Source organism: Marmota monax, unplaced genomic scaffold (assembly GCF_021218885.2).
Source record: "Marmota monax isolate L192 unplaced genomic scaffold, Marmota_monax_Labrador192_F-V1.1 WCK01_AAM20220418_F8-fsc00035, whole genome shotgun sequence".
NCBI lineage: Eukaryota > Metazoa > Chordata > Mammalia > Rodentia > Sciuridae > Marmota > Marmota monax.
In genome coordinates, this window is record NW_026691961.1 from 5,839,002 (window position 1) to 5,858,497 (window position 19,496).

At 42.4% G+C, this 19,496-nt stretch overlaps 1 long non-coding RNA gene across 2 annotated transcripts; it reads right to left on the reverse strand.

The window, feature by feature from the left end:
* Positions 1–6,015: 6,015 nt before the first annotated feature.
* LOC124077552 (uncharacterized) lies at positions 6,016–19,237 on the reverse strand. 2 transcript variants are annotated; one of them, XR_009226498.1, is made up of 3 exons: positions 19,043–19,237; positions 15,798–15,979; positions 6,016–7,300 (listed from the first exon to the last, which is right to left on the reverse strand). It is a non-coding gene; the product is annotated as an uncharacterized LOC124077552 (long non-coding RNA). The 2 variants fall into 2 exon arrangements; XR_006846670.2 differs by lacking the exon at positions 19,043–19,237 and adding an exon at positions 16,870–17,382.
* Positions 19,238–19,496: the final 259 nt, after the last annotated feature.

Sequence of the window (19,496 nt, forward strand, 5' to 3'; positions counted from 1 at the left end):
TTCATCTCTCTCTCTCTCTCTCTCTCTCTCTCTCTCTTTTCTACATGCTCATTCACACCCTGAGAAGGGGCTGAGAGGAAGGAGGTCATGCTATCAACACCCTGGCCAGCCAACTTGGGCAGTTTCCTCCTGGGAATGGGTCCTGGTTCAGATTGTATTTGACAGAATGTTCCGGCCTTTTAGATTACATTGCAAAGTCCCTCCGGGAATGGCCCAAGTGCTAAGATTTCCTCCTGGTTTCTCCGAATGCCACCAAATGCAGGGTGGCTAGGGTTTCCATGGTGGACCCTGAGCTGCAGATGACAAGGACCCTCATCACTCATGATGATCTTTATGGCAGGGAGCAACATGAACCAGAGCCCCAGCCCCAGCATGACTTTGGTTTTAGTCACACGGAGGTGTGCTTGAGAGGTGGATGACTTCCTGCCGCCATGATAGCCAAGTGGGGGCCGGAAACGTCCAGAATAACTGAATAAACATAAAATCACAGGGAAAGGAAGCCATTACATAATGACAGCTCCATCGACTCCGCCAGGCAATTTCTGCGCACTGTTCTAAGAGATTTGTAAAAATTCATTAGGTTTTTCTCTAACCCTATGATGTTGGACTTACTACTATTTCTTTTCTGCAGATGAGGAAACTGAGGCATGGAGGGATGAGGTACTTTGCACAAGGTCATGCAGCTGGTGAGTTAGGGTTGGAGGCTGTGCAGCTGTGGCCCCAGAGTGTGGCTGGTGTTTCATGGTGAAAAATCAGTACTTGGAGTATCCCTCTGCTGGCAGCTCCTCCTTCCTTCTCAGGTGACAGCTCTTCCCACTATCAATTCAGGGGTTTCTGGTGCCTTGTCTTGGGGTGAAGCCCCTAGCAGCACCTCCCCACCCATAGGAGAGGCAGAGCCATGGAACTGAGGCCAGGGGATTATATCAGATGTCAGGACTGTTGTGGGGGGAGGCAAAGATGCAGACATGCTGGACTTTCATTTCCCTGGATTTGAACTGGAACTAGGCAGTTTTGAAAGTGCCCACCACCTTGTCCCCCCACAGAGGCGGGCTGGCTACTGGGCTGAGAATGAAATCAATACTGAGAGTAACCAGAACTGCAAAGTGGGTCCTGGTGGCATCCAGAAGCCTGAGTCCAGCTGGGCCTGCTGCTGGAACCTGTGCCTCTACGTTGTACTTTTAGGAAATCTTTCCCTTTACTGTTTAAGTTGGTTCAAGTCAATCTTCTATCACTTACAATGGAAAGAGCTCTACCCGAGAGAGGCTGGCCCACAAAGGAACATGGTTTGGTCCAACTAATAACCCAGCGCCACCCATCAATGAAAGTCCATCTGCACACCCCACCTGCTCCATTCCCAGTGACTCAAATCCCAAAGGCCATTTCCTGGCCGAAGCTTCCTCAGGTTGCACATGGCACAATTACCTATCACTGCCCTTGGTTGTCGCCACACAAAACTTGTAGCTACTTGGCACTTATTTTAATCTGCCTTGAAATACACTCAGGTATATCTATCAATTATTCATTAACATTTATCGAATGCTTCCGATGTGCTACATCCTCTTCAGGGGACAGGGATTTGGGGGGAATAATGTCAATCACATATCTGAGCCTTACTAAGTGTGGGCACCCTGCTTGGCACCCAGCAAGCACCAGTGATGTTACTGCATCTCCCAAAAACCCCAATAGATAAGAAGGGTTGTGCCTGAGGAAATGATGGCGGGGCACTGAGATTTCAAAGCTGCAAAATCCCCAAGTGAGTCACCTCATGAAGCTGGAGATTTCTACAGACAAAGCTTTAGAACTTGTCTCACCGCTCACATCCTGCCAGCTCCACAAATCCCTAGTCCACAAAGAGGATATAAAAGAATCAATAAGTATTAGAGGGTTTTACAAACATTAGGCTGTTATTCGCCTTCTGATGAACACACACATAAAGTTGGGGATGTTTTACCTGTCCCTGCACCTCTAGTCCAGCTTCTTCTTTTTTTTTTTTTAAAGAGAGAGAGAGAGAGAGAGAGAGAGAGAGAGAGAGAGAGAAAATTTTTTAAAATATTTATTTTTTAGTTTTCGGCAGACACAACATCTTTGTTTGTATGTGGTGCTGAGGATCGAACCCGGGCCGCACGCATGCCAGGTGAGCCCCAAGTCCAGCTTCTTTGAGAGGCTGTGGAGAGTTTGAGGCTGGAGAGATGGAGGCACGGGGACTGTGTGCAATCACTCCTGAGAGTACAGAAGGTTAGAGACCAGCGAGGAAGCTGCTATGGCTTGGGTCTGGGATATCTATCTCCCCAGTGCTCATGTGTTAAAGGCTTAGTCCCTGGCTTGATGCTATTGGGTGGTGGTGGTGGAGCCTTTGAGAGGTGGGACCCAGCTGAGTTTAGGGGAGTCTGTAATCCCAGCTACGCGGGAGGCTGAGGTAGGAGGATCACAAGTTCAAGGCCAGCCTCGGCAATTTAGCAAGACCTGATTCAAAATAAAAATCAAAAAGCACTGGTGTATATCTAGGTGGTAGAACATCCTTGGGTTTAATCCATGGGGGGGGGGGAGAGAGAGAGAGAGAGAGAGAGAGCCAAGTAGAGGTCGTAGGTCACTGATGGTGTCCCTCCAAAAGGATTGTAGGACCCCAGTCTTTTCCTGTCTGCCTCTGTTTCACTTGGCCTTGAGGTGAATGGGCTTTCCAACACAATCTCCTGTCTTGATGTGCTGCCTCACCACAGGCCCAAAAGCAATGGGGCCAAACAGTCAGGGACTCCAAAACTGGGAGCCAAAAGAATCCTTTTCTCTTTATAAATGGATTAACTTAGATATCTGTTGCAGTCAAGGAAAGCTGACTAACACAGAAACGGATGTGAATTTGTATGCCCAAAGCTTGTCCTGGCAGAGTGTGTTTCCTGAAGACGGTCTTGCCTTGTGGACCATCTTAGATATGGTCTCCTGGGGTCATCAGGAGGGCATCATCCCCATCAGACACACGGGAAGGTGGACCACCAGAGTCTGCAAAGCAGGAAGGGATTCCTAAGGTGGCCAGAGCGGCAGCTGCCTCAGGGCTGGTGGCTCCTTCCGTGCCCAGTTACTGACCCACATGGTGCCTGAGCACACTCAAGGAAGCACCTTCCTTCCCACCCTTATGAGTCCTACCTTTCCCCACTTCCAGCCCCCGTGTGCACATGTTGGGGGAGATGGCATCGATTTTCCTCTTCCCAGTGGACCACATGGAGGAAGAGGAAGGAGGCTCTCTTCAAAAAAGTCTGAAGTACAGGTCAGTGTGTTAGGGAGGACATTCTGATTTTAGGAAAGAAACTAACTGTGGGACTTGGGAATAAAAGGACTGTTTACAACTAGGAGTGAGAAGGAATGTTCTGAGGCCAGCCTGAAGTTCTTATCCAGCGTGGGGACAGGGACTCACCCCACTGAGACTTTAAAGAGACACCAGAGGCAAAGCTAAAGTTCCACGGCTTAAGTTCTCCTCCCTGGAGGGCCAGACAGGCCAGGGGAGCTGCTCAGGACCCAGAGGTAGTGAGGGAGGCAGAGCCATGTTCTTCCCCCACTGGACGCTGCCTCCCTCCTTAGGGAATCATGAGCCTCCTGTTCCTCAAGGAAAGAGCCCCTTCCTCTTCTCCTCAATGCCTTCTTGAATTTCTTTCCTTTCCCTCAACTTATCATAAATGGCCCTGGACTAGTGTTGACAAAGTCCTCCCAGGGGAACTTCAACCGAGAATATGATTCCAAGACCAACAAGTCCCTGAACCCCAAATCTGGAGACTTCCGTTTTCAGCTACCTGAATAGGTCATGATGACGTCAATGGTCCCCCTGGTTAAATGACCACTGAACCCTCACCAAGCTCCGGGAGCCCTGCTAAGGACTTTCACATATTTCCTTATTTATTCAATCCTAAGTCCAATAGATCCTCCTATTATTGCCATTTACCAAGGAGGGAACTAAGGCTTAGAGGAGCCAGCTGTGCAAGGTTTCAGAGCCAGCCGGCAGAGCCAGGTCCAGGCCTGCAGGATGCATTGCAAACCTGACCGTGGCGCGGTTCTCAGCACGGGGACCTGGAAACCCACAGCTGTACTCTCCTTGGGGCACCAAGTCAGCTTGGAGTTACGTGCTGCTCTTCCCTGTTTACAACAGAGTCCCTCTCCCTGTCTTTGCTGGCTTTTAACTAAGAAACTTATTTGACCCATTCCAAGCACAGAGGATTTTCTCTGTTTGGAAGTTGGTCTGGAGTTTTTTGAGAGCAAAAGCATCATGTACGTGAGGACGGGTAGTAAAAGGATATGATCTGTAGCTATGAAGGTGGAGACAGGACCAGAGGTCTTCTGTATCTCTAAGGAGATGATTACATGGACCCTAGTTTGAAGCAGGCAGAGTCAGTATTTAGAGATCATGACATGGCTCTTTAGATGTGAGCTCCATCTCACTGTGGGACTGAGTAAAAGCCATGTGCCAAAGTTGTTCGTGTATGTGTGTGTGTGTGTGTGTGTGTATGTGTATCCTGCTCCTCAGTGGGGATGTTTCAAACTCTGTAGGAAATAGTATCTCAGTGAAAGTGTTAGTGTAGTTGATAAGAATGCAAACAACATGGCGCACATCTGTAATCCCAGCAGCTTGGGAGGCTGAGGCAGGAGGATCATGAGTTCAAAGCCAGACTCAGCAACAGCCAGGTGCTAAGCAACTCAGTGAGACCCTGTCTCTAAATAAAATACAAAATAGGGCTGGGGATATGGCTCAGTGGCCGAGTGCCCTGAGTTCAATCCCTGGTACACACACACACACACACACATACACACATACACACACACACACACACAAACACAGGCTTGGGAGGCGGATTGCTTCGGCTTGAATTATTAGCAGTGTTTCCTCCTCAAGGCCCCTCAGCTCTGAGCTTTGGATTCCTAGTCTGTAAAAAGCTTAGAATATCTTCCTCAGCATTTATAAAATGCATTAGCTTTCCACAAATATTCCAATTCATCTTCCCCTCTCGATAAAATGATGATTCTATTTTTCACCCACTTTTTTTAAAAAAATATTTTTTTAGTTGCTGATAGACCTTTATTTATTTATTTTTATGCGGTGCTGAGAATTGAACTCAGTGCCTCACACATGCCAGGCAAGTGCAGGACCACTGAGCCACAGGCCCAGCCCTTTTCGCCCACTTTTGAAGTTAATGGTGACCGTGTGAATTGCCAGCTAGTGAAATAGGAATGAAAGTGATTTTGTCACTGCCAGGCAGAAGCTTTGAGAATTGGTGTGGTCTGTGTCTGAGCCCATGTTCTGTTGCTATAACAGAATATTACACACTAGGTAAGTTATAAAGAAGAAAAGAATTTCTCACAGTTCTGGAGACTGGGAAGAGCATGGCGTCAGGGTCTGGCCAGAGCCTTTGTGCTGCATTGTAACACGGAAGAAAGGCAAGTAGAGAAAGCAGGCCGAACTCATCCTTTCACCAAGAGTCCACTAATAACGAACTCACTCCTGTGATAAAAGGCTTAATCCATTGGCAAGGGTGGTGCCTGTTTGTTCTAATCATCTCTTAAAGATCCCACCTATCAAAGATGCCACCTCTGTTACAATGCAATTAAATTTCACCATGAGCATTGGTGGGGACGTTGAAACCACAGCAGTCTGCCTTTTCCTCCTCCGGGACTTCCCATCAGCCTGGGTCCCTGGGTGCCATTGACGAGCACTCCTTCTCCTCATCATTTCTAGTCATCACTAGCCATGCAGCATGTGTGAGAAATAACCCTTGTGGTTTGAAGTCCCTGAGGCTTGGAGGTTGCTTGTTACCATAGCATAACCTAGCCTATCCTAATAGTGTTGATGAGGGGGTGGGGCAGACATAGAAAACCACACCCAACAAGAAGCCTCTCTATGCCCATGTGACTGGCTACAATAAAAAGGGTAGACAACACCAAGCATTAGCAAGAATATGGAGAGACTAGAATCTTCATATATCATTTGTGGGAATGGTATCGTCCCCCAGGAAAACAGTTCATTAGTTTCTTTAAAAGTTAAAAAGAAGTTTATTAAGCAGCCTAATGATTTTACTCCTAAATATCTAACCAAAAGAAACGAAAACACATGTTCACATAAATATTTGTAGGTGAACATTCATATCAACAGTATTCATAATAACTAAAAAGCTACAGTGATCCAAATGTCCATCATCTTGTCAATAGTTAACACAAAATGTGGTATATCCATACAGTGGAATACTATTCAACAATAAAAAGGAATGGAATACTGATACATGCTATCACATAGATGAATCTCAAAAACACTGTACCAAGGGAAAGAAACCAGATACAAAAGAATATATATTTTATGATTCAACTTACATGAAATTCCTAGAAAAGACTAATTTGTAGAGACAGAAGGCAGATCAATGATTTCCTGGAGCTGAACGTGGGTTAGAAGACTGACTACAAACAGATTTAAGGGAGTTTTGGAAGATGATGGAACACTCTAAAACTGGATCTTGATAATGGCTGCCCAATCCTATAAATTTTCTGAAAATCTTTGAATTGTATACATTTAATGAATCCGTTTTATGGTTTGTAAATTCTGTCCCAGTAAAGCTAATAAAAAAGAATACTTAAGCATAATATCTGGCACATAGCAAAAGCTCAGTAAACTTTTATCAGTGCTAATCACTTCAGGAATGCAACCCAGGAACTGGGATCCTGCAAGGAATTGATTAGAAGTGAAGATCTGCGTTCCATAAAGAAGGGAGGTTGCACAATCGGGCATGGGCAGACACCTACCTCCTTCCATTCCCCAATTTTGTGTTTCCTCTCTGCTGGTCACCATATGAAAAAGGCCAGTGGACACTGACACTGTCCTGCATGGAGTTCCACTAGAAGCCAGGGATTAAAATCAGGGTCCCTTAAGGTTCTCTGCTGAGGCCCTGGGATGCCTTGGGACTGAGCCGTTTGAGATGTCACAGGTAGACTTAGCCTGGTCTGACTGAAGAGTGTTTGACACTGTACATCCTTCCCTCCTGCTCAACAGTCTGATATTTCCAATCAAATCCAATCACGTGCCCCCTTACATCTTCTTAATGCTCGGTACCAGAGTCCTCCTTCTATAAATCCTGCAGAGCCAGGAGGAGATGAGAGATGGCTGAAGGGATTGGGGTAGGTTGGGGTTGGGCAGGGCAGGGCAGGGTGGCTCCTGTGCCAGGGTGTCAGAAACACTCAGTACATTAGGTTGTCTGTTGTTCATGGTCACACGAATGGTCACATTCTCACGCTGATAGATGCAATTCCAAGGAAGTGCCCCTTAAGCCCCAGGGTCCTGCAAATGAGACCAAACAGCTTCAGAAAAAGCGATAAAGTTGGAAGGGCCTTCGTTTCCATGACTGCCAAAGATGGAGCGCAGCCCTGGGCCACTTTGGCTCTCTGGTTAACATTTAGCAGGAAGCAAAGTAGGAAAGAGATGATGTGCATAATGGCACCATCTGAAGAGCTAGCACCCGAGAGGCAGAGCCAGGAGCCCAGCGGAGAAGTGCATGCTGATCTCTATTTCTGAGCCCGATCTCCTAGCTACAGTGTCCTCTCTGTGCATCCTTCTTTCTGGTCACTTATTGGAGAGGAGACAAAGTTTAAACGGTAACTGAATAAAAATGAAGGATTAAAAAAGAAACACTGAGCTATTGACTAAAAAATGGAGATAAAATATAATGGACAGACAGTGAAAGATAAAAGAGACATAAGTAAATTAGAAAGCAGAAAATAATAGAATTGATAAGAAATTAAAGAGCTAGCTCTTTTAAAGGACCACTAAAGGCAGGGGGCGGTGGTGCACACCTGTAATCCCAGTGACTCAGGAGGCTGAGGCAGGATCAAAGCCAGCCTCAACAATTTAGTGAGGACCTAAGCAACTTAGCAAGGCCCTGTGTCAAAATAAAAAATAAAAAGGGCTGGGGATGTGGTGCAGTGGTTAAGTACTCCTGAGTTTAATCCCTGGTACCAAAACAAAAGAAAACAAACAAACAAACAAAAAATAAAAATAAAAGAGACAAGCCTCTAGCAAGTTTACATGTGAAAAAAAAGAAAATACAAATAAATAATGATAGAATTAAGAAGGGATTAGAAACATAGAGACGGAAGAAGATTAAAGTTGAAAGCACCCAGTGGCTTGAGAGGCTGAGGCTGGAGGATTGCGAGTTCAAAGCCAGCCTCAGCAACTTAGTAAGGCCTTAAGTAATTTAGCAAGACCCTGTCTCTAAATAAAATATAAAAAGGGATGGGGATGTGGCTCGGTAGTTAAGTGCCCCTGGGTTCAATCCCCAGTACCAAAATAAAATAAAATAAAATAACAAAAGCATACTTGTTTAAATTTATGAAAATTAAATAAGGCAAAGCAACCTGCTCAAGAAGAGATAGAAAAATCGGATGAGACTAAAAGCCATGGAAGAAACTGATAAAGAACTCCCCACCACTTCCATGAGATAGAGGTTCAGGTGTTTTGGGGGTGGGTGGACAAACTCAGTCACATGTTAAGGTAAGAGACACTTTCTATATAATTGAATTGGCTTCAGGCTATAAAAATGTTTAAAAGTGTCCCAGTCAATTTTACCAAGGGTCCCAGTCCTGATAATCAGGCACTAAGGAGAGAGAGAAGGGAAAAAGAGAGTGCTCTGGTTTAGCAGATTCAGGGATAGTGAGGCGGGGTAAATGGTGTCCCCACAATTGTGAATTCCTGAACCTTGCTCAGGACAAGAGAAAAAAAATAGGAATATTGAGAAGGGCACAAAGTTATCATTGTCCGACCTGAAATGTTCAAAAGTATCAGCTGAAAAAGTATTAATAGTCAGTGAGCCCCACAAGATGGTCAGTTACAGAATCCATAAAAGTTCACAGAGCAGGATGGCGAGGGCAGGGCAGAGGTAATGTGCAGTGATGGTAAATAGCTTCAAATTAACTGGGCAAGTTAATCGCTCCATCTTTATGGAGTGAACTATAAAATATGACTGGAAAACATGAAAAATGGCTTCAACAAATGGCAAAACACTAATTTCCTAATGTTGTAAAGGATGCCCACCATTACCAGAATAACATAAATGTGACATAATTCCAAGAAAAATCAAAACACAATTTTTTAAAAAATCTAACAAAAGGAATATTGAATATTCATGTAAAAGAATAAATGCTTAATGATGGCCAGTTAGCCAATAAAATTGTCAAACAGAATAATAGAAAGGCAACTATTCAACAAGTTATTAAAAGTCATTACAGAATGATAAACATATATGATTGCAAGAATAATCAACACAACATAGGAATAGAATTGAAAGACAAAAATACATCCAGGTGCAAACAGATGTACAATATAAGACAAAGGTGCCAATTAAAATCAGGAGGCAAAGAGAATATTTTCAAAAAATGTTGTTCAACCACTAAGCTCACCATTTCGAAGTTTCTTTTATAGACCCGTGCATCATATCTCATACTGATATCAATTTTCAGTGGAACCAAAATTTAAATAGACACTTGATGGACAAAAGGAGAAAGAATACCAACAGCAAGTCCATACAGACAAACAAAAATGACCAAGAAACATTGAAAATTTCATCTCAATAGTAATAGAAGAAATGCAAACTGAATTAGTGAAATGTTATTTGAACTCAGAATATTAATGGTAGTATTCTCAGAGGGTGTGGGAAACGACCCTTGTTTCCTACCAAAGTGAATGTAAATTGATAAAACCTTGGAGAACAATTTGGTTAAATATATTATAAAAGTTAAAACACGGAAATTCCTTTGATTAAGAATTATTAAACTTTTAAAAACATCTCCTTAGAAAATGATCATGCTGTGCACAAAGATTTAGTGTACAAGATACTCATTTCATCCTTGCAGCTGGTTGGGGACAAATGGAAACAAGAGTCAGCACAGTGGGATTGGCTCAGTGAAGCCCCGGTCAATGACAGTGTATGACAGCACTAGCCAGAGTCCATTGTGATTGGTTGGTGACTGTGACGCACATTTGGAATGCAGTTTAGACACTGCCCACACGATGCAATATTCTGTACCACTCAAACACTTATGTAGATGAACATTTATAGCTTGAACTATATGTAGTGTTAGGCAGAAAACTTACAAATTAGAATATACTGTATATGAGAAGATTCCATAATATCCATGTGAGTAATGACAGAAGAAAAGTCTACGATACACATTGAAGTGCTGGAAATGATATATGTCTAGTACAAATTTACATACACACATTTATTTATTTATCTCAGAGAGAGAGAGAGAGAGAGAGAGAGAGAGAGAGAGGACATTTGCATATATAGCATATTGCTATATCTGTCATATTTTATTATTAATTACTGCTGTTAGTCTCTTACTGTGCCTAATTTACAAACTTTCTCATAGGTATATATATATATATATATATATATATATATATATATATATATATGCATAGAAAAAGCAGTAGATAGAGGGTTCAGTGTTTTCAGGCATCTGTTGGTGTCTTGGGACCTAACCCATGTGGATAAAAGGACTGCTGTAATTTCTTTAGTAGAAGTTCCTTTTATTTTTTTTAAAGATAAGAATATCATGCTAAGTGAAGTAAGCCAATCTCCAAAACCAAAGGCCAAATGTTTTCTCTGATATGTGGATGTTGATCCATAATGGGGGTGTTGGGAGGAGCATGGTAGAAATGGAGGAACTTTAGACAGGGCAAACGGAAGGGAGTGGGAGGGAGGGGACAAGGGGGTAGGAAAGATGGAGGAACGAGATGGGCATCATTACCCTAAGTACATGCATGAAGACACAAATGGTGTGACTCTACTTGGTATACGACCAGAGACATGGAAAATTGTGCTCTATATGTGTACTATAAATTGAAATGCATTCTGCTGTCATGTAGAATACATTAGAAAAAAAAATAAATAAACAAAAAAGAATAATAATAATCAATACTGGTAGGTGCTCCAGGGTGGAGAAAAGTACTATCTGGAAAGGTCCTTGACTGGGGTCAGGCAGTCACCCACTGGTCATCATATCAAAACTTACAGCCTTTCAGGAGAAAAAGTAAAGTATCAAGAAAAATGCTTATTAGCATGTCCTGTAAAAAATTCGAGTGACAGGATTATGTTTTTCATTTTCCTTTTTTAGATTCTTCTCCTTAGGCCAGATTTGATGAGATCATGTTATGCTTACAATAAAGGAAACAAAAACCCTCACAATACAACTTCCAAGTATTATAAAACCCTCCCATGGCTTTAACTGCCCTAGGAGTGGGCCCTGCCAATCTCCTCCATATTCCCTCTCCCTCTCTGGATTGCAGAATTCCAGCTAAATTCTGTTGCTTCCTCTTTCCCACATCTACTTTCTGTTTTTTTTTTTTTTTTTCCTGCCAGGAATGCGTTCTCTTCTTCGAGGCTTAATATCCCAGGAATTAATTTATGAAAACCCATTTATTAAATTAGTTTTCCAGAATGAACCACTGGCCAACATTAGTCAGTTTGTATATTCATTAAAACAATAAAAGTTTCAGTAGCTTTTACCAGAAAATTTCATAGCTTTAGGCAATGTTTAGTTTTGGTTGTTATTGATAGAAATATGCTTTCAGCATTTCTTATAGGAAATTTTGATCTTACATCAACTTCCTGCCCCCCCCCAACCTGCATATTTAGAATTTTCAAACATTATACAGGGCTGTGGAGTGAGGCTCAGTGGTAGAACACAGTAGTGCTTACCTAGCATGTGTGAGGTCCTGGGATCAGTACCCAGCCATGGGGGAAAATTATACCGCAAATTACCATGTACCCATTATCTGGATTGTAAAATGGTTACATTGAAGTTTTTTTTTTTTTAAGAATATGGTCAATGCTTTGGTTACAATCTTTGTTCAACTTTTTGATGATCACTTAACAATCTTGGGCTTTTATAAAGCTGGTTTTGTTGATTGTTTCCTTTAAAGTTTCTATTTATGGTTAATGCATATCAGAAATGAAGTACTGATAACATGATTCACTATTCTAGTTTATTCCGAGGAAATTAACTTTCTCGTTTTTTGAACGGTTGAACACATTTTTATGTCAGATGTTTATGCAAACTGCTACTTATTCACGTATTTCAAATGATCCTTGTTAGAGCCAAAATTTTCAGCATTTCGCAGGAAAGAATTGTTTTAGCTAATCCTGATTTCTCTAATATGCCTTTAAACTTAATTGAGATTTCAGATTTCTTTGGGATGTTTTGCATTAAAATTTGATTTGTTTAAAACTGAATTAAAACTAAATTCTATTTTAAACTTAATAAATTTAAATTTAAGCCTGACAAAAGAAAAGTCCAGGATACACATTGAAGTGCTGGAAATGATATCTGTCTAGTAAAAATTCAGGTACACACATTTATTTATTTATCTCCAGTTCATATTTTCTAACAATCACAAAACCCTCTTATCCAGCATTTTGATGTCTGCTGTTTCAGTCAACTGAAGTTCCATTCAGCTAGAGAGAGAGAAAAAGAGAGAGAAAGCGGGGGGCAGGGGGGGAGAGAGAAAACTGATGAAAAATCATAAAAAAATATTTACAGTTCAAAGAATAGAAAAAGACATTCATGAGTATCAAAAGGAAATGAGAAGAAACTGAAGCAAATTTGTTTGACCATTAAATGCTTAATATTTGGAAAATATCAATTCACATGGAAAAAAAATCAGCTTAGACTTATTCCTGCTTTGCCACCGCCCACCCCCTTTGCAGTGCTAAAGGTTGAACCCAGGGCTTTGCATATGTCACTTTTTAAAAGGTAGCATTACACAAGATTCATTTGCTGGGTGACATTATCAAGCTAAATTTGGTTAATAGACAGAAAAGCATATCTTACAATAGGAAACTCAAAGATGAATATTCTAATTAAAGCTACTCACTCGGTAAGGCAAATTCAGTGTATTGGTCATTTGGCCAATTGAATTGATTTGCTGTGAGTTGGTCATGAAAGGAATTGACTAAGAGCTAAGTACTCGACACATTTTAATTTAATTCTCCTAATAGGTTCTCTATCATCCCTGTTTTACAGATGAGAAAATGAATGCTTTTGCTGGTTGGGTAATGTAAGATATTAAGTGAGGCTGTTTGAGCCAGAGTTGTGTGCTTAAAATTGTGTGCTTAACCACAGAACTAGCCCTCTAGCACCCACCTAGCTCTTTGCTCCTGGTGGCCTTACAGAGCACAAACTGTTCCAGTAGGCCTTCCTTCTTGCGCGAAGTCTTCCTGACTTCCAAGACCAGACTGGGTGTTTCTCTTCTGGGTTCCCAGTGAACTCCATTCACGTCTCCATCACAGCATATGCAGTGCTTTGAAAGTGTCACCATGTGTTTCTGCCTTGCCCAGGATATTGTGAGTTCCTGGAGATCATAAGCACTGACTTTTTCATCTTGGTAGCCCTGGTACCTTCCACAGGACCCTGGCACACAGTGGGTGCTCATGAGGGCATACTTGACATGAGTGGCTTTCAGAACGTATCCAGTCTTGTGTACTGATGGTTCCGTGGCTCTCTGAATCATGTTCGCCTAGCTTGGGTGCTGGGCTGCACTAGTGGGTTTGATTGGCATACCATATAGCAGTCCAGGCAGCGGCAGGAGGTGTTTTCAGACGGGAGTTTGAGTGCTTGTAGATGCCCTACTATTCAGTGTCGCTCCCAGGAAGGCAAAGGAGAATAATGGAGGTCCAAAAACAGTAGCTTTCTGTTTCTCTCTCTCCCTATCTAAACATTGTGTTTTTCATAGTACCTTAATCACACTGTCATCCTGATTCCCTCCCAAGATGAGAAGGTGACCCCAGGAAAGTGGAGGTCTTGTCTGACTCATTCTTTAGTGAATTTCCAGGGTTTAGGGCAATAATTAGCACCAAGTTAGTCCTGATTAATAGTTGTTGAGTGAATAAGCCTTAGTTAGGTTCCTCATTCCTATCTCTAAAGCTTCTTCTAGCTTTAATGGTATGTGACCCAGGGCCTGTTCTGGGAACTTGACCCAAAGCATCTTACTAACCTGCCAGGCATAATAAGGAGAAAATGAGGATGAGAGGGGAAAGGTACACTCAGACATTGTCAGTGGGACTGCAAATTAGTACATGCACTCTGGAAAGCAGTATGGATATTCCATAAATGAGCCACCGGATGACCCAGTTATCCCACTCCTTGATATTTATCCAAAAGATCTAAAGTTAGCACACTATAGAGATGCAGCCACATCAACATTTATAGCAACACAATTCACAATAACTTAGTTATGGAACCAGCCCAGGTGCCCGTCAACACATGAATGAATGAAGAAAATATGGTATATCTATGCAAGGGAGTTTCACTCCGCTATAAAGAAGAACGAAATGATGGCATTTACTGGTAAGTGAATGAGTGGGTGGAATTGGAGTACATCACGCTAAGTGAAATAAGCCAGGCTCATAAAGTCAAGGGCCAAATGTTTTTTTTTCTCATATGTGAAAGCTAGAGCAAAATAAGAAAAAAAAAATAAAAGGAGGGTGGGTCCCAGGAAAATAGATCAGTGGAGTAGAGGGGGAGGGAGGAGGCACAGGAAAAGGGAAGAGCTGTGAAATGAAATTGACCAAATTATGCTATGAATACATACGAATGTACCACGGTGAATTCCACCTTTGTGTATACTATACAGCACCAATTTAAAAAGAAGCAATAAGTAAAGAGAAGGCAGACCAGGAGAGTAGAGGAAGGAGAACAGGTGAGGGAGGAGGGGGAGGAAAGAGGAAGTACTGGGGAATGAAATGGGGAATTATATGCCATGTATATATGATTTTATATTTGTTATATAAAACTATAATGCATCAATAAAAACACACAGAAAAACCCAGTTTGACACTGTCCCCTAAAGTTGAATGTAACCCTTAACCTAACTATTTCACTCCTAGATTGCACATGGATAAGACTGGATAGATGTTAAGAATGTTCATAAAAGTACAGTTCATAATATCAGGAACCTATGAGTAACCCAGACAACCAGGAAAGGGAGTGCTGGTGAATAAATTCTGATATATTCATATAATGAAATATTATAGAAAGGCCAAACCGAATGCCTGCCACATGCATCACCAGGGTGGATCTTACCAATATAAGTAAACCCTACAATTACACTTTTTTAAAAAAAAATAAAGTTAAAACAACATGTATGCATACACATACTTAATACATATAACACAAAGAATACTTTTATTTTTATTTTTTTTGTGGTGCTGGGGATTTAACCCAGGGCCTTGTGCATGTGAGGCAAGCACTCTACCAACTGAGCTACATCCCCAGCCCCCATAAAGAAGACTTGATAAGATCCTACAGAAAAGAATGTCAGGGAATATTAATCACATAACTCAGGATGACGGTTCACTTTGGCTTGGGAGAAGGAGGGAAATCAAATGAATATGGATATATAGGGTTGATATGTTTTAATTTCTTGTCAAGGTCCTTGTGGTTTTTTTTTTTTTTTTTTGGCAATGGGGGTAGGGGAAATTTCGGGAGTTTTATCTTCATTGAAAATAACAAAGAAGTTCATGCATGGATCAATGCATGTTTTGTGGACTATTAAGTACCAGGGGGCCAATTATAAAAGCATCTATTTTAAACAGAAGTTAGACTAAGATGAGGGAAATAAAGTTATTAATTATAAGAAACACAGGAGGTTTGAGTCTGGACCACAGATTGACAAATTCAATTCAAAGTGTCAGATGGAAGGTTAAGAGCTTGTTCTAAAAGGCCCCATTATGAAACTTATCTCCACAACAGCTCTCAGGAGTACATTACAAAACACCCACCTGAAGAATGTATTTTCTTTTGTAAATATTCTCTTCCATTTCTGGACGGCACCCGGACCCGGCTCAGCAAAACCAGCAAGTGACTTGGAGATTGCTAGCAACAGAGGACATGGATTCCTTGCTTTTCACAACAACTGAACTCTCCTGGATGCTCCAAAGACTTCTCTGGTGTTCTCTTCTTCCTATGAGGCATTAAATGTGAAATAAGGTCTTGCTTGGCAGTTTGCCACCAAGTATCCTTTTGCAACTTCTGTAACCCATGCTTATAGCACCGCGGAGCTCTGTAATGCATATTGGAGTGCTGTGAACACAGGCTACTTCCAGGCAATGAGTTAGTTGTCATTGTTTTAAATAAGTAGCATGTTACTGCAATTCCACTATTACAAATACAGAAGCTTGCTCTGTTTTTTAGATTCTTTAGGATCTGGAGAAAACAACAACCTGTTAACTCTGATCTATGGGACGGGCTCTGCTGTTCTGGCACAGAGTAGGCACTTCAGAATGCTTGTTGAATAAACAGACATGATTTTCCAAATACTAATTTTTGGATTTCAAGAGAAAGACTAGTTGAGAACATACTTTCTCTGGACAGTGTTTTCTATAGCAAAAAGATCGATCTAAAAAAGTATGAATGTATTTATGGCATATGTCAAAAGAAGTTGTAATCTGAGACTATCTTTGGGAATTACAGACACTCATAGGCATTGCGCTTGAGGATATCCACATGGCAAGGACATACCTTCAAAGAGTGTACAGAATCTGGAGAGGCAGCATATGTGCGTGTGCACCTCCCCACACACACACTGATTGAGCAATTAGGAGACTAACTAAGCCCTCCCACATAGATGGCCCCCTTGTTAAAACGACAAATTCTCCAGATGGCTTGGACACGAACCTTGAATTTCTTTGCCAAAAGACAGCAGCAGAGTCTAATGCAGGTCATATTAGAAACCAAGGGGAAAATGAAAGACATAATTAAGTCCTTTGGGATGAAGTTAGCCATCAAAATGAAAGAAATACAGACCTTTCCCATAAGATTAGCCATCAAAAGCAGATATTCGCAAGAGCATACCTCTAGAAGGAGAAAGGAAAAGTCCCTTTTCCTGTCCCCTAAGGCCATTTGATCCATATGGAGAAAAATCCCACGTACTTTTCAGGAAGTCATAGGAGGTTCATGTATAGATACATGTTCATATTTTCCCAATTGAGGTTATTTATATTAAAAAAAAATCTGAACCCCGCCCGTCCCTCTTCTGGTGACTGCTCATTCTTTGAGTGACTCCACTTGCCAAACTACTTCATTTTTTTGTTATTGTTTTGCTTTCCTTCTAAGTCCTGTGTTCGTTTTCCCCTAAATTAATATGCTTGCTGGTAAGCTGGTCTCCAAGCGTGAAGTCATTTCTCATGTGCGTGTTTTGCAGGCACCGCTGACAGTCAGCTCTTGAGTGCAGTCATGCTGTCGACTTGACCCGACTTGCCTCCACTGGAACAAGAAGGCACAAACAGCCCTCTCCACCCCATGGCTGCCTGAGGTGGGGTGGGGCAGAGTCCACAGAAGGTGCTTCTTTTTCTTGGCTACCTAACATCTCCCCACCACCACCACTCCAAATTGGTTGCCAATCTGGGCTTCACCCCTTCTTGCTGCTACAATTCCCTTTGGAGAGTGGGGTCTTAAGTGAAAAAATAAGTAACACATGCTCTGGGAGACTGGGATCAGTGTTCGATGATACAACGTCAGGATCCCTGCAGGCTGGTGTCTTTTATGGGTTTGCACCCACAGACAAGCAGACATGGGTATGGATGGAAAGAGCTACCTGGAGCTTCAAGATACAGCACACTGAAGATGGGTTGTGGCTAGGTGTTTTTACCTCCGCCAGTCTGTGAGTTGTTTTTAAGTTGTAGATGGACACAATATCTTTGTTTTATTTATTTATTTTTATATGTGGTTCTGAGGATCGAACCCAGTGTCTCATGCCTGCGTGGCAAGCGCTCCACCACTGAGCTACAACCCCAGCCCCCGCTATTTCTTCTTAAAAAAAAAAAAAAAACCCAAACCATTTAAGTATAATTTACATAGAGTAAACTGTACATATTTAAAGTGTCCTTTGTTGATTTTTGACATATGCTGAGAAATCATCACTGCTAAGATTACAAACATTTCTGTCCACTCCAAATGAGTTTCTTTGTAGATATGGCCAATTTTTATCTTTAACTTGGAAGGCTTCTTGGTTTTGAGGGGATTTGACTCACTTAGAAGCCCAGGGTTTAGTGTGGGGTCTCTGATAGGATTTAAGAAACCCACAGAGTTACACCCCCAGTGCACCTCTTCCTGGGGAGGTGGGGCTGCAGGGGGAATACTCTGATCAACAAGGCTCAGGACTTCTGTTCTGACTCACGCTTGTCCTGGGGCACATACTCGGTTCCGATAAGAGGCAGTGAATCTGTCCTCCGTTTTGTTTATAATGAATGAGTCACTCTGGAAGTCAGGCATCTCCTTTTTTTTTTCTCTCCCATGTTACGGGGTTAGGCAAGAAATCAGAGGCAGAGACACCCCAGTCAAAGCGCAGTCATCCTTAAAGTGTCCGGTGACTCCAGCCTCAACAGTTTAGGACTCGTGACTCAATGGGGACCCCTACTGGTGAGACCAAGACGGCCCGTGCGGAGGAGCTAAGATCTGCCTTTCCCCCACCTCAAGGGCAGACGGGGGAGAGGACTTGCAGATGTACCAGAGGAACGGGAAGCAGCAGCTGAGGTCCTTGCATCCTGCATCCTGTCCGCCGCACCTGCATGGAGGGGTGAGCTCCAAGTGTGAGTCACAACCTTCAACCTAGGCCCACACTGGAGCAATTAACTACATAATTGCTTCAGGACGAACCTTCCCCCAGCTGCAGGCCGCCCCCAGGGTACAGCTCTCCAGGCTGCAAGCCAACAGCCTTCAACTCTGTCAATTGTAAAGCCCCAGGTTTAAAAAGCCAAGTTGCATTATTATTATTATTATTTTTAGCCAATGCCTTCTTGGCCCACTTCAGATTCCTATACCCAAGTCCTAATGGGAGCGGGGGTGGGGTCGGGGGTGGGGTGCTGTCTCAACTGGAATTAATGTCATGATCAAGTCAACATTAAGTAGATTTATCGGCTGTTTCAATGCATTGAAGCAAAGCGCTTTGTTTTGAGAAGAAATCACCATAGCAACTCGGCCGCCCCAGTTACAGTAAGCTCAGCACAACCAAAATAAAAATCCTTACCAAGTCTTGGGATTGGCTGGGGAGAGCCACTGAACCTCAACTTGCTGCTTCAGGTGCCATTAGCCAGCACTCGGTTTGACTTTGTAACTTGCTGAAAGGGATGCTTTCAATAATAATAAAGCTGAAAACTTGGCTTACAAACAGTGGGATTCTAGGCCTTTCCCCAGCCAGTATACATACGGGCAGCCCTCGCGGCCAAACAGCACCGCTGCTTTGTTAAAATAGAAGGCTTCAGAAAAGCGCTGGCTGTTATTCACTGTGACTTGTGGTTCTGTGCCAAGTTGGAGGTACGCCTGGTAACATAAATGCTGGTCTTTAAGAAGAGGCAAATCAATACAAAAACAGGTTTTCTGTAGGTGTGAAAGGAAGAAAAGCAAGGCCACTTTTATTTTTTTCCTCTACCTCCAGCTCTGAGCTTTAGCCAGAGCTGTTTAATTGTCTGTTCTTCTCTGGG